Genomic DNA, 14868 nt, shown 5'->3' with positions numbered 1-14868 from the left:
AAACAATTAGAATCAATTCATTAAAAACTTTTAGTGAAGTTTGCTCGCAGTACAAAGTCATTTGATTCTCTTCGTAAGTATTTATATTTATTACATTTATTTCTATTCTGACAACTAAAAAAAATTCTAATTACACAATTCACAAAAATTTGATTCTTCATTTTATTTCTCTGCCTTTATCCCACTTTTTATTCAAAAAATTTATTTTTTCTTATCATGCTCGACTTTAAAAAAAATTTCCCCTGATTTTCAGAGTTTTCTAGTTTTTGAGTTATGGAATTTTCAAAATTGAAGAATTTTCCTGACTTTTTATTTTATTTTTCTGCCTTTTTTCCACTTCTCATCCAAAAAATTTACTTTTTTTATCAAACTCGACTTTAAGAAAAAAATTTTTTCCATGATTTTCAGATAAAATTTTGGCTTTTGCCCTGATATTAAAAAAACTTATTGCAATATTTTTTTTTTAAATATTATATCTATTATTATTATTATTATTATTATAATTATAATATTTATTAATTATTAATTAAATTACATTTATAGATATTTAATTAATAAATATTATATTAGTGATACATTTACAATTGCATCTCCGATTTAAAAATTTGTATTTTTTAGAACTAATTGAGACTATAACTTCCATAAATTTTTTAATTTTTTTTAGGAAGCCATTTTCGAGTTTTAGAATTTTCAAAATTGGAGAATTTTCCTGACTTTTTATTTTTTAATGCTCATAACTTCCATAAAAATGCATCAATGTTAAAAGTATTTTTCTCAAATTGTGTGTTTTTAAACGTACTTTTCAAAAATATTGAAAAATTTTTTTAAACGATATTACTATTAAATTTTTCAGTTTTAATGATAAAAAGTCATTTTTCTTATTTGACATACTGATCGAATTTTTTCAAAAGATTTTAAATAATTAATTATTTTAAAAAAGTTAACTAAAAATTGCATATAATAAAAATTATTATTATTTCGCAGGAATATGAGTATCATTTCAGTAGATTTTGCTAACAACGAAGCACTGAGGAGAATCATCAATTTGCTTTGGAAAATGATGTGGAAAATATTAATAATAATTCTTTAATACAAAATTATGAAAATAAATATTACAATTTGTTGAAATAAGTGACTCCAGAAGTTTATCATAAAATAGTTTATTAAATTACATTCAAATAATTGAATATTTTTTAATTATTCAAGATGATGATGTTTCAGTATGTGACTTCCTTTCAATTGCATTTGTATTTTTTAATCATTCAGAATTGTTTTCCAAAGAATCAAACGATATTCTAGAGAAATTTAAAGAAGAGTCAGCTTTTTTCAAAATGATGACATTCAGACTAGAAATTTTTGGAATTAGGAAAATTCTTGAGGAAAATTACATGATGATCAAGATACTTTGGAAACTTCATGAAAACGACATTGCAAAAGTTTTGCAACATGATGAATTCCAAAGGTATTTTGATCGTAAACTTGACAATCTGAAAATATTTGATTTCCTGATTGGAAAAAAATTTGCCAACGCGAAAGAGTTGACAAAAACTATTTCCACAACATTACAAAATTTTCAAAAGCATGTGCTAAATGTAGTTGTATGCATTTATGAAATGATTTCATATTTAAGTCATAATGATATGAAAAATTTTAATTTAGCTTTTTCGTAAACATTTATCATTAATATTTTAAATAGTTGAAAAAAATTTCAATACAATTTTTTTAAGTTAAAATTATATTTACATGTTAAAAAAATTTATATTATTATTTCACAATTGTTTATTATTTATTTTTTATTTCACAATTATTTCTCATTTTCTACTTTTACATTGGAACATTCTCATGTGATTTTAAATAACGCAATGCAATTTTATTTAATTTATTAAAATCATACGGTAATTGTTTCTCATCAATTTCTTTTTGAAGTACATTGGAAAATTTCTCGGAATTATATTGCCGTATAGCAAAAACAATTTTATGCAAAAACCATTTCTTTTAAATTGTCATTGGAAAATTTTTCAATTCTCATTCCATTTTCCTCGGGTATTGTCAACAAATAGAAAATTATTTTTCTTGTATCGCCACGTGAAAATTGATACAAATTATTAGTATCCAAAAATAAATGTCTAAACGTAAAATATTTATTTTCCAAAGCATTTAATCGACAGAATTTTAAAAGATAAATTGTTTCCTATTCAAATTTTACTTTAAATTTTTTTACCAATATCAATTCTTTAACGAGTGTGAGACTACCGTTGTTGAAAATATCAAAATAATCGATATCTCTATCTAATTCGAGAATAAAAATAGAAAAAAGTGCATAAATAAAAAAAAAATTGTGCTTGTTTTGTAAAATCTAATTATTAATTCAAGTGGTTTGAAGTACAGAAAATTATTTTTCGAATTCATTGAAATATTTTGTGATCCATTTTTTTCATTAAATCTCAAACCAAGAAAAATTTTCGTACACAAAAAATGTCATGTAAACTCGAGAAAAATAATTAATAACTGTAAAAAAAATTTATCAAATTTTGTGTTTTTTCTCCATCCTTACGTTCCTCTTTTTCGATTAATTGATCCATTATTTCCTTTCGTACACTATTGAAATCAACGTTTTTATTACTAATTTCATTTCCTACTGTTTCAACCAATTCATTAATTTTCGATTTGGAATTTTTGAATATTGCTGACTCTGTGGAATTTGTGAATGCATTTTTTCTCAATAAACAAAGAATTGATATTTCAACTTGATACATATGATTCAAAAAACGATATGGATAGGAATGTTGATGTTGATTAAATGTTCAGATATCGTTAAATTTCTCAACTGTATTTGACGATGATTTTTCTTTAAATTTCCAATTTGTCTCTTGATATCGTGCAACTGTGTTACTTTGGTTTAAGCTACTTGTTGATGCTGTCCATATATTATCACCTAATGACAAAAAATCTATATTTAGTAAGATTAAAAAATAGTAAAAAATATAGTTAAATAAGTAGTAAAGAAATAGTAAAAGAAAACAATAAAAAAAGTAAAAAATAGTAAAAAAAAAAATGAAACTCATGAATATTCCCCACAATGAATTTGTTTGAAATTTTCATACGGTTTCAAAATTAATAAACTCAAATTTTATTTTACCGAATTTTATAAAAGTAGAATTTTCATTGAATTGAATTTTCTTATTTAACTATTTAAAAAAATCCCAGGTAATACTTAATCAACTTTTCCAGATTTTTAAAATAAAAATTATTTTTAAATAATAATTTTAGAAAATTTAAAGTTGAAATTTGTTAGAAATAATTGAATTTGAAAAGATTTTGTTAATTTTCAAACAATGATTAAATTTTACAGAAATAAAAATAAATTATCAAATGATTTTACATAACATTTTATAAAAATATTTAAATTTTCAAAGATTTACAATTTAGATTTTTGAAATTAATTAAACTTCAAGTAATTTTTAATTTCAAAAATTTATAAACGAAAAATTGTTTCAGATAGTTGAATTTTGAAAGAATATTAATAAAAATCAATTTAAAAAAATAAAAATAATTGACATTTTTGCAAATTATTAAATTTCAAGTGATTTTGAATTAAAAATTTTTGGTAATTTTATTTACTATTTTTTTTTTAATAATAAACAATTAATAAATTTCATAAAAATTTTAATTGAAAAATACTTTAAGATAATTGAATTTATGAAGAACAATTATTAAAAATAATGAATTTAGTGAAGAATTGTAATTAAAAATTGAGTTAATAACTGAATTAAAGAAGATCTGAAGAAGATCTGCATTGTATACTAAAAAATATATATTTTGTTTAAAATTTAAAAAAAGTCTAAAAAGTCGCATTTTATTAAAATAAGTAGAGAAAAGTCGGTAAAAGTCGAAAAAGCCGTATAATCCGAGGTTTGAACAGTCTAATTTCTATATGGCCCATCACGGTTGTTGAAATGATTAAGTCAAAAAGCTCGATCAAAAATGTTTTATTGAAATACATACATAAGATTGAATACCTTTTGAGTATTCAGTCAGACAATCTTTCTCCATGTGAATTAATTTTGATATCATTTGTAGCATTCAATCTTTCCGAATTGTTGTCCAACCAATCCAAAGGTGATTTTAGAAAAAATAAAAGAAGAGTCAGTCTTTTTTATGATAATGAAATTTAGATTAGAAATTTTTAGAAACAAGACAAAAGCATTTAAGTCACACTGATATGAAAAATTTAAATTTTTTTTCTAAAACATTTTTTAAAAGCACATTTTTTCCAAAAGTTTTTAAATGTCTATTAGGGAAATGTGTCCATAAGTGGACCACCTTTTTATTTACTCAAATATTTTTTTTAGACAAAGAAATTTAAAAACTATAATACACTGTTGCGTTGGATAGGTATTAAAATAATAATACCTATCCAACGCAACGGTGTATTATAGTTTTTAAATTTCTTTGTCTAAATATATATATATATATATATATATAATGAGATTTTTCCCAAATGCAAAAAAAAAAATTTTACATTAATTTTCAGAATTGATGTTTTTTTGAGAAAAAAAATTTATATCCATGAGTGAACCACTTGCTGAAATCGCTTAATAATAATTAAAAATCAAATAAACATTGAAGAATTTCAATGCTTACAGAATATTTATTTCTTATGAATACTTAGAATATTCAAACAAACAAAATTATTAGTGCATTTTAATTAATTTTAGTGTTAGAAATGTTGCAAATGAAATACCTTATTTTCTATTTAATTTACTTGGATATGTTACCAATGATTCATTTTCAATTCCCTTTTTTTCGGCAGATTTCTTTTTTAATACTTTTAATGACATTTTGAAAATTTGTAAACGCAAAATGTCAAATTTACCACAGTGATGTGAATGTAGTATCATTTTTGGATACAGAACAATTTAATATTTTACATTTGGTTTTATAAAAATTTGAAAGGAGGGCCACTCGTGGATACATTCCCTTTATTAATATTTCAAATTAAAATAATGTGTTTATAAATATATGTTACCAGATTCAGTGTAAATTAATTATAAATTATAAAGAATATAATAAATGTTGAAATGATAACTAACCATTTTAATTGCCTTTTTTTAAATTGCCCCCCTTGCTTCATAAAAATAATTTAAATATTAATTAATTATAATTAATATTAAAATTATAATAATTATCATTTCTTTCAAATTCCTAGCGGAATATTGAAAAATGGTCTAATTATAAAAAAAAATTCGTTCGAAATCTGTTTATAATTCAATAAAGTAGTCGAAAATCAAAAAAAGAAAAATTTATGGCAAACAATGCGGTGCCATATTTTCATCCTTCGACTGACCAGATACCCACCCATGGTTGTTCAGACCACATTGACATTGTCATATCTTCTAAAGTTATGCCTAAATTGAATAGCGATTTTAAATTAATGAACAAATCTTAAGAACTTTCAAAAAATGTGAAAACAAATCTAAAAAAAATTCTTCTTGATTATTTATAAGTTTTATCAATGTATGCAGGGAGATAACTGGGATGATTCAAATATTTTTTTTGTTCTATTTTTAAAAAAGACTTGAATTTATTCAAACTTTTTTAGGTGCACTACAAAAAAAATAATAAATAAAAATATTATTTATTTAAACAATCGTTTAAATATTAAATTCATATTAAACCTTTATGCTATTATATTATGCTTGTTAAGTTGCAAAATTAGAAAAAAATTGTAACTTTCTTGGAACATTATGAAATAAGTTAATATATAGATATTGGATTATTATTATTGTTATTACTATTCAGGATGACTGCTACTTTCGTTCAATAAAATTCCCGGTTATTTCCTAATTTTTCTTGGTTTATTTTTTCTTTTTTTTGTAAACATGAATAAATTTGCAAATATCTACGAAAATTGACTACATTTTATAAAAATAATTGTTTTTTAAGTTACGACATTATGCTTAGGATACGAAGATTTTTTTATTATTATTATTATTAAATAGTCGCGTTTGAATAATTGCTCTCAATGATATAGGTATATTTATATATTCAATGTGGCCCAGAGTAAGAAAAAAAATGTGGTTACAACACAAACATCACATAAACCTTGAAAAGCTTTGACACTACACGCTGTAGATTTGCGAGGCAAATAATGAAAAAATTCAAATTTTTAAAAATTAAAATTCAAAAAAAATACAAATCTTAATTAAAATGATACAAATTTAAAAAAATTTACACGAATCGATAGATTTCAAATTAAACAAAATCAATAATTAAAATGATTAAAATTGAAAAAGAAGACATTATAGAAGAAATATATATAACCAAGGAAACATAAGTGTAGGACTCTTCGTAATTGCGAGGATCAAGAAATAACGTTTTATTTTATTCGATGTGCCATGTTTTTTTTAAATTTCTTCTCAACAAATTTTTTTTCACAATAATAAAACAAATTATTGTTAAAAAGTATTTCGCGAATTAAAGGCCATTTAATTAGATGCCAGATAGTTTACATTATCGACATTTTATAATTGAAGAAATTCTTCACATTCAATTTAGTTTTGTATATAAATAAATAATAAATATTTAATACAATTAATGTGAATATCTTCTAAGAAAAATTGTCCTCGTGGACTTGATGATAATTCTGTTAATGTATAATATTTATATAATTGTATATAATATCTTGAAGTTTTGCTTTAAAATAAATGTCCAGATCAGCGGAATTAATATTTTTTGGATCAATTACTGCTGATTCACTTTTGCCACAAGAACCACTTCTACAATTGTCAAAATACATACGTCATACGTAAGGTTAACCTGCGAATAATAATAAATATCGTTTTACTTTTGCCAATTTTTTTAGAATTCGTTACTAGGATTTTTATTTATCAATTTGTTAATTCAATTCAAATTAAATTATTTTAATAGAAATCATTTTGAAATTGAAACTTACCTGTTCTGTAATATTGATCACGTAGTGATGTTAGGTGACTTTGTCCATAATCCTGAATATCATGTATGTGACGCATTTGACCCTCGTAACTTTCTCTCTCTCTCTTTTTTAAAACGATATTGTCAAAAGTAATTTAATAATAAATTAATTAAAAATATTGAAGTGAACAACCTTGTTAAATACTAATTATCGAGAGGGCAAGGCTAAAATGAAAGAGCACATCGAATGAAGTGACATTAAGAGTCTAATTGAATATAAGTTGCTTAAAACTTTTTGAAGAATCCTACTAACAAAAGAAACCTAAAATTGAAATTAATTAGGAATATAAAGGAATTTTGTCATTATTTTGAAAAAAGAAAAAAAATTTATAAGAATTATTATTTATAAATAACAAAAATATTTTTTATTGTAGTCAATCCAGAAGTTTTTTTAATCACAATAAGAATGAAAAAATATTACATTTATACAAAGTGGATGCTTTAAAAAAAGAAATTAAATTATTTTTAGAAGTTGCAAATTTGTTAATGTAACATTTTTTTATAAAAAATAATTTTTTTTTAATTTCAATTTAAACTTAATTAATAAGGAATTAAAAACTTTTTTCAAAATATTTATTTTCAAATGCGACAAAAAGTCTAATTGAATAGAAGTTGAAAATAAAAAAAATTTATAATTCAAATTTTTAAATAACAAAAAATTATTAAATTAGATAATTTTCTTACAATTTTTGACGTTAGAAAATAAATTGCTTTTAAATTTAAAAAATGATCTACTTTCTCTAAATAAATAAATAAAAATATTCAAATTAAAAAAAAATAATTATTATTATTATATTTATTATTAATATTAATACTAGCAAAATTACACGCGCGCAAGCGCGCGTCCAACTTTAATTGCAATGGTTATTTTAAAATAATAATATTAATAATAATAATAATAATAATTCTGCATCAGTGGAGTATTAAATTAATAATAGGTATATTTCTAATTTTCACGTTATCATTTATTTATACACAGAAAAAAATGAGTTTGATGTTATATAAATAAATAAATTTAAGTAAAAATTTTAAAATATAAATATTAAAATTTTAGAAATAAATATTTTTGATAAAGTCAATGTTCGATGAATTTTTTATAATCTTTTAAATTACAAAAAATTAATTATGCTAAATATTTTTTTGTATTTTCTATAAATATTTCGTTGCAAATGAAAATTTTAAATTTATGTTTTTTTTCAAAAAATTTAATTAACTGATAATTAATAAATATTAAAAAATTATGTAATCAAAAAGAAGTTTAAATTAACTGAAAATTATTAATTATATTTTAAAAAGTATTAAGCAATTAAAAAATATTTAAAAATTTTGAAAAAATAAAACCTAAAAAAAATTTGTAATGTTTTAAACTTTAAACTTAAATTAAAAATTAAAATCAAATAGAAAATTTTTTAAAAAAGCAAACTATTTTTATATTGTTTATAGATAAAAAAATATAACAATTTAATAATTAATAATAATAAATTTATGAATAATAATATATAATAAATAATAATGAATAATGAAAAAATAATGAAAGATAAATAATAATTATAAGTTAAAATGTTCTAATTATCTGTAATAATCATTATATTTAAAAAAATGTATATATAATATAATAAATTTATAAATAATAATAAAAATTATATTATAATTGAAACTTTTTTTCTATAAATACCAAGTAGGAAATATACTGGTGCTGCACACAATGAACAATATTTTTTTTTACTTTAAACTGTCACTTAGTATATGACTTAATTAATGACGATGAATAAAACTATCCGTCGTGTTAACCATAAAATATTACGAAATCAAGAATTGTCAAAATTTTAGAAAAACAAAAGGAACAAAATACGACTAACTTCAAGTGTGGACAGACGGAATGAATGAATGAATACGGAAATTATTATAGTTAATTTTTATTAAAACAATAAACTTACCACATTTACAGGTTAGCTGTCAACCACATGGTAATGTTGATTCCATCATATGTCATAGACTAATAACATTCATATAGAAGGCTCCACCACTTTTCAAAAAGAGTCCAAACTGGAAGAAAAGCATATATATGTTATTGAGTGTATATCGCTCCTGGTGTGATCTGTCGTGCATGCGAGGTGTGATTCTTCCGAGTTCTTGATGTAGAAAAGGTCTCCGATCCGGTCCGCTGTCAATTTTATTTTGCCGTTTAGGTCCGTGACTGTGACGCGTTTCTTCGTGAAAACCACTTGACAATTATTGTCCACTATTTTAGCAACCGACATCAAGTTTGTTCAAAGATCTGGCGCATATAGGGTATTTTTTAATGTCGCAGTGTTCGATTTATCCACTATAAGTTTTACGTTACCTTCTGCTACAACTGGGGTCGTCGTACTATTCGTGTGTTTCACGATGGTTTTTCGTATCCGTTATTTCACTGAATGCACTTCTATCCTTGCATAAATGAGTACTACAACCACTGTCGATACACCAGAGATCACTATAGGGGCTACACTGCACTTTATTTTCGGAGAAAAAACACTGTGCGGATTCCACATTATTTGCCGATTGATTTTCTTGTCGGTTTTTGTGGCTACACTCGGACTCTTTAAGTCCTTTTCTCCCGCAAAATTCACAGGTGTGGCGTTGTTTGTTTGTTCTATTGTCTTCTTCTTCTTCTTTTTTGTGGCTTCGACGAATCAGGCCAATCCTAGATACTGTAATATTCGTATATATTACTTATTGTCTATGTATTATTTTGTTTCTGACAATTCCAAATTCCAAGCAGTGTCTTAACTATATCTTTGCAGGCTGTCTCGTGCTCTCGTGCAGTTAAAGCTCAATTCATGCACAGTGTGGAGACAGGGAATTGTGAGGAGGGTAAGGTTGGGTTAAGTCAGGGACGTCTTCCCTAGTTCCCGCGCCCTTCCCTCCCATAAGCATATTGTACTTTGTAATTTATATTTTACTATTTTATGATTTTATAGTTAATTTTTATTTATTTCCAATAATTCCTAAAAATTAAGTTTTCCCTTTCTCCCTTTTCGTATCATTATTTTATTTTATTACTATTTGTAGCCAATTGTGACCATACCATGATTGAAGCAACATATTTACAGTTGGTTAACATTATTTCGTATTTACATATGAGGCAAAATTCCTGAAATGTCCGAACAAAAAATTAAAAGTTCTCGAATTTAATCCATACTTTTCTAAAATGTTGTTATTGTTGGTAAAAGTCTAAAAATCAATTATTATTGAATTTAATAAAATAGTTTTTGAATTACAACGTTTTTAATTTTTGACTTTTGAAAAAAAAATTTTTTTTCAATGTACAATATTTATAAGTAGAATGCATAAAAGTTAACACATATATAATGATTTTTAAAGCTTTTTTGACGGGCTACACGCTGTTAATAAAATTTTTTTTTTAAATAACATTTGACCTTGAAATTCAAGGTCAAAATGTTAATTTACGTTTATCTCAAAATCGGATTTTTTAAAATTATTTTTAACTATCTCAATGGAAAGCTTGACTAATTTCCTACAAAACATGTCATTTTCAGAGTGGGATCTTTTAAAGTTTTTGAGATATTAATTAATTAATTAATTAATTAATGTTTATAACAAATGAAATATTTTACAAACGAATAAAGTTACCGTAATTCTGAAGTTAGTAATTGAGAGTTAACGTAATTCCGCATCCAACGAGCCCTATATGAAGTATTTTGGATAAGTAGATTGTTAATAAACAATTGCAATGTTAACTAATTGTTTATTAACAATCTACTTATCCAAAATATTTCATATAGGGCTCGTTGGATGCGCAATTACGTTAACTCTCAATTACTAACTTCAGAATTACGGTAACTTTATTCGTTTGTAAAATATTTCATTTGTTATAAACATTAATTAATTAATTAATTAATATCTCAAAAACTTTAAAAGATCCCACTCTGAAAATGACATGTTTTGTAGGAAATTAGTCAAGCTTTCCATTGAGATAGTTAAAAATAATTTTAAAAAATCCGATTTTGAGATAAACGTAAATTAACATTTTGACCTTGAATTTCAAGGTCAAATGTTATTTAAAAAAAAAATTTTATTAACAGCGTGTAGCCCGTCAAAAAAGCTTTAAAAATCATTATATATGTGTTAACTTTTATGCATTCTACTTATAAATATTGTACATTGAAAAAAATTTTTTTTTTCAAAAGTCAAAAATTAAAAACGTTGTAATTCAAAAACTATTTTATTAAATTTAATAATAATTGATTTTTAGACTTTCACCAACAATAACAACATTTTAGAAAAGTATGGATTAAATTCGAGAACTTTTAATTTTTTGTTCGGACATTTCAGGAATTTTGCCTCATATATATGAAGGGTAGAATGACAAAAGGGGTCAAGCGCCAATTCAGTTTTTACAGGAAGTAAAAAAAACATTTTTTAAAATTTTGCAGGTCATTTAAAAAAAACTGAGAAAACCGTTTCGATATATCAGTATGTGTTAATAAATAAACAACAATTTGTTGAAATAAACCTACATATTAACGATAAAATTAAAAAAAACTGTGGTGCCTTGAGGTTATATCAACTGCGCACATTTTCTTTAAGCATTAATTATAAAAAAAAATATACAGTTTAAAGAAAAACTGGAAAATTAGTTTCTTTCTATGGAATCGACGAAATGAATAGAAAAAAAAATTCCTTTAAAAAATTGTTTGTTTTCAAGAAATTTACGAATTAATTGCTTGCTTTGGAATTGAGCAATACTTTCATCTTTAAGTTCAATTGTTCACTTAGTATAATCATAAAAATGTTTAAAAATTAATAACAAAATGATTTTAAAATTGTTTAAAATTGAAAATATATTATAAAGCAATGTTTTAAAATTTGTTAAGTTATGCATAATATTATTGACTCACCACTTTCTTTTGTTTTTCAATCAGGTTGCAATAAAGTAAATTTGAGGCTATTTTATTAACTTAATTTTTATTAAAAACTGATTTAAATACTCAATAAAAAAGGAAATCCTTCTACAGAAATGTGTAAATGAATTTTCTTGATTTTTTTTATGCAAAAACCTCATTTTCGATAAATTGGCGCTTGACCCCTTTTGTCATTCTACCCTTCATATAAAGTACTTTTATTCAAACTTTCAAATTATAATACCCTCCACCTTTAAAAATTTTCCCACCTCCATTGCAATTTCCATATTTGGATTAAACAAAAGTAAATCCCAGTGGGCACATAAAAATTCATCCGAATGAAACCTCCTTTTCACAAATTGCACGAAGGAATCCCTATTTTCCGCGAACAGTTCACAATCCCAAACATAGTATTTTATAGAGCTGATTTCCCTCCTACATTTGCATTGTGAATCTATATTCCAACCCACTTTTTGAAAATGTTCCCCAACACATACATTACTTGTCCTTAGCCTCGTTATCAGGTTAATGTTCCTTCTGGGCAGAATGTTCCCTCTATTAACTGGACTTCTCTCTTACGGCTAAAGACACAAAACTGACTTTTCTAGGTGTCAGACTGAATCCCAGACTAGAGAGACATGGCGTCAGTCTCTCTACCGCTTGCTCCAATATTGCCTGCGCCTCATTTATATCCGAAAACCTTACGTATAGGAGAATATCATCCGCAAACTGGAGTATTCGCACCCCCTGGGGGAGAATTCTCGCGATTTTCCTCAAGGCGAAATTAAATAACAATGGGGACAATACCCCACCCCGCATTCATACGGTTCCGAGTTCAATTCGTGGAAGTATAGGTTTCGCTTTGAGATCATGAATGCCACGAAATTATTTACTCTAGCCGGAGCACCACAATCCCTCAGCTCCTGAAGAACAGCCGAGGGAAGAAGAACACTGAAAGCTCCCTTGATGTCCAGGGCCAGTGCCACTGTTCCCTTCCCCATCACGAAACCCCTCAACACGTCAGCAACCAACACCGAGACACAATCGACTGCTGATCTTTTCTTTAGAAAGCCGAACTGATAACTTGGGACCAGTCTTCGATGTTCTATGAAGTGCTCCAGTCTTCGATGAACAATTCTCTCCATTAACTTGTCCAACGAGGATGTTAGAGAGATCGGTCTATTGGCCTTACCCCCTTGTTTCGGAATAAATTTCACCAGGGTTGAAAGCCACGGAAATCTATTCGAAAGAAAACATAAGTTAAAATTTTCAAGTATTTTACCGGCAGACGTACAATATCCTCCCTTACAATTTCGTTCCTTAAAGCTTTGTATTCAGGCGACTCAGGGTCATTCGATGTGTTCAGTGGAGAGGACTTTTTCCCGGAAAATGCCCTTATTAAACTCCACACTTGACCTATTCCCATTTTAGGGGTAATTGACGCACATAAATCTCTAAAAGAGGTTTTTTTCTGTTTCCTCAATACTTCTCTCGTTTTCCCCTCAGCTTCTAGAAACAGCTCGAAATTTTCTCGGTTGGGGTTGATTTGGTAAGCTTTCCTTGCTTGTCTCTTTTCTGCCATGGCTTCCTCGCAATCCGGGGACCATCAAGATGGCTTCACAATTGAGCGAGGCTTTCTGTCCCTCGGGATATAAGCACCAGAATCTAAAAGGCTTTCAAAAATCACCGTTGTTAGGATTTCATATTTTATCAGACAGTCCTCACTCTGATTGGTAAGATCCATGATCCTCTGTGAGACCAGTTCGTGCAATTTTATCCAGTCTACTTTGTCTGTGCGCGGACGATACGAACTAGGGCGGAACCTATCCATCCTCAGCGGAATTGCCAGCGTCACCGGGAAATGGTCGCTTCCAAAGGACTCTTCCATCGTTTGGGAAGTACAGACCGTTGCTAAGGAGGACGAAACGAACTGAAGGTCCAAGACTCCAGGGGTAGTCTCTCGGCTAGAGCTGTGTGTTGCCCTTCCATCATTGACCATTACTAAGTCCCTGATCTCCTGGAACTGAAGTAAAACCGTCCCCCTTTTATTTAACCGATAGGGCTCAAAGTTAGCAAAATGTGCGTTAAAGTCTCCCATTAAAACCATTTGTCCTTCTCCGGGTATTTTGTTAGTTAATTCGATCAAGTCATTTACTGTTATTTTTGCAGTGGGGGAAATATAGACTGAGATTATATATATTGGGCCCAGGGTAGAGTATACCTTTACTCCCACAGCCTCAAATTTTTCCTGCCAAGATCCAGTGAGTTTTAGATTCTCATAGGTGAATGTGTTCCGAATTAACAAGAGCGTGCCCCCTCCTGTCGATTCCCTTTTGCGGTCATTTCGGATTAAATTGTAGCCCTTAGCATTCCAATTGACAATCTTTTCGCTGAACCACGTTTCAGTTATTGATAATAGGTCGAAGTTCATTTGGTTAAACATTATCTCGATTTGTAGTTTTTTATTAATCAAGCTTCGGGCGTTCCAAGTGGCACAATGAAATATTTCACTTTGTGTGTGCATTATTATTAATTTTAATCTATATTTTATCTCGGGGCATGTTAGACTAACTTAATAATAAAAATAATAATAAAAAAAATTTTTTTTTTTTATTAAAAAGAGAAAAAAAGAAATTTTTAATTCATAATCAAAATCAAAGAAATATCAAAATAAGATAAGAATCACATATCAAAAAGAAAAGAAAAATCCCGAAATCTCAAATTGAGAGTTAACATAAGTGAAAGTAAAAGTACAGAGGACGGGGAGTGGGAAAAGGAGAGAATTGTCCCCGCAAAAGGTCTCTCAGTGCAGAGTCAAAAAATTCGCCGAGATGTTGCTTCAAATTATCGCCCATGGACATTTTGTGCTGCGTTAAACGTTTAAGCAATGTGGCTATGCGAGCCGGACCTTCTGACGCGTATATTTGCTCTAATTTTCTCCAGACTTGGTTGGATGTGATGCGCCTTT

At 26.5% G+C, this 14868-nt stretch overlaps 1 protein-coding gene and 1 long non-coding RNA gene across 6 annotated transcripts in view; both read right to left on the bottom strand.

Annotated features, from left to right (window-relative positions):
* The window catches only part of LOC127282164 (arfGAP with SH3 domain, ANK repeat and PH domain-containing protein), a 527240-nt gene that overhangs the window by 254924 nt on the left and 257448 nt on the right, over positions 1–14868 (bottom strand). The gene's annotated exons all lie outside the window — the stretch shown is intronic.
* LOC127282177 (uncharacterized) lies at positions 6011–10168 on the bottom strand. The gene is made up of 3 exons (XR_007843158.1): positions 8931–10168; positions 6956–7255; positions 6011–6819 (listed from the first exon to the last, which is right to left on the bottom strand). It is a non-coding gene; the product is annotated as an uncharacterized LOC127282177 (long non-coding RNA).

The sequence above is a fragment of the Leptopilina boulardi genome, unplaced genomic scaffold (genome assembly GCF_019393585.1).
Source record: "Leptopilina boulardi isolate dan_hultmark-lab unplaced genomic scaffold, ZJU_Lbou_2.1 LbouV2_285, whole genome shotgun sequence".
Classification (NCBI taxonomy): Eukaryota; Metazoa; Arthropoda; class Insecta; order Hymenoptera; family Figitidae; genus Leptopilina; species Leptopilina boulardi.
The sequence above is the reverse complement of the archived record's forward strand: the minus strand, read 5'-3'. Positions and strand labels throughout refer to the sequence as shown.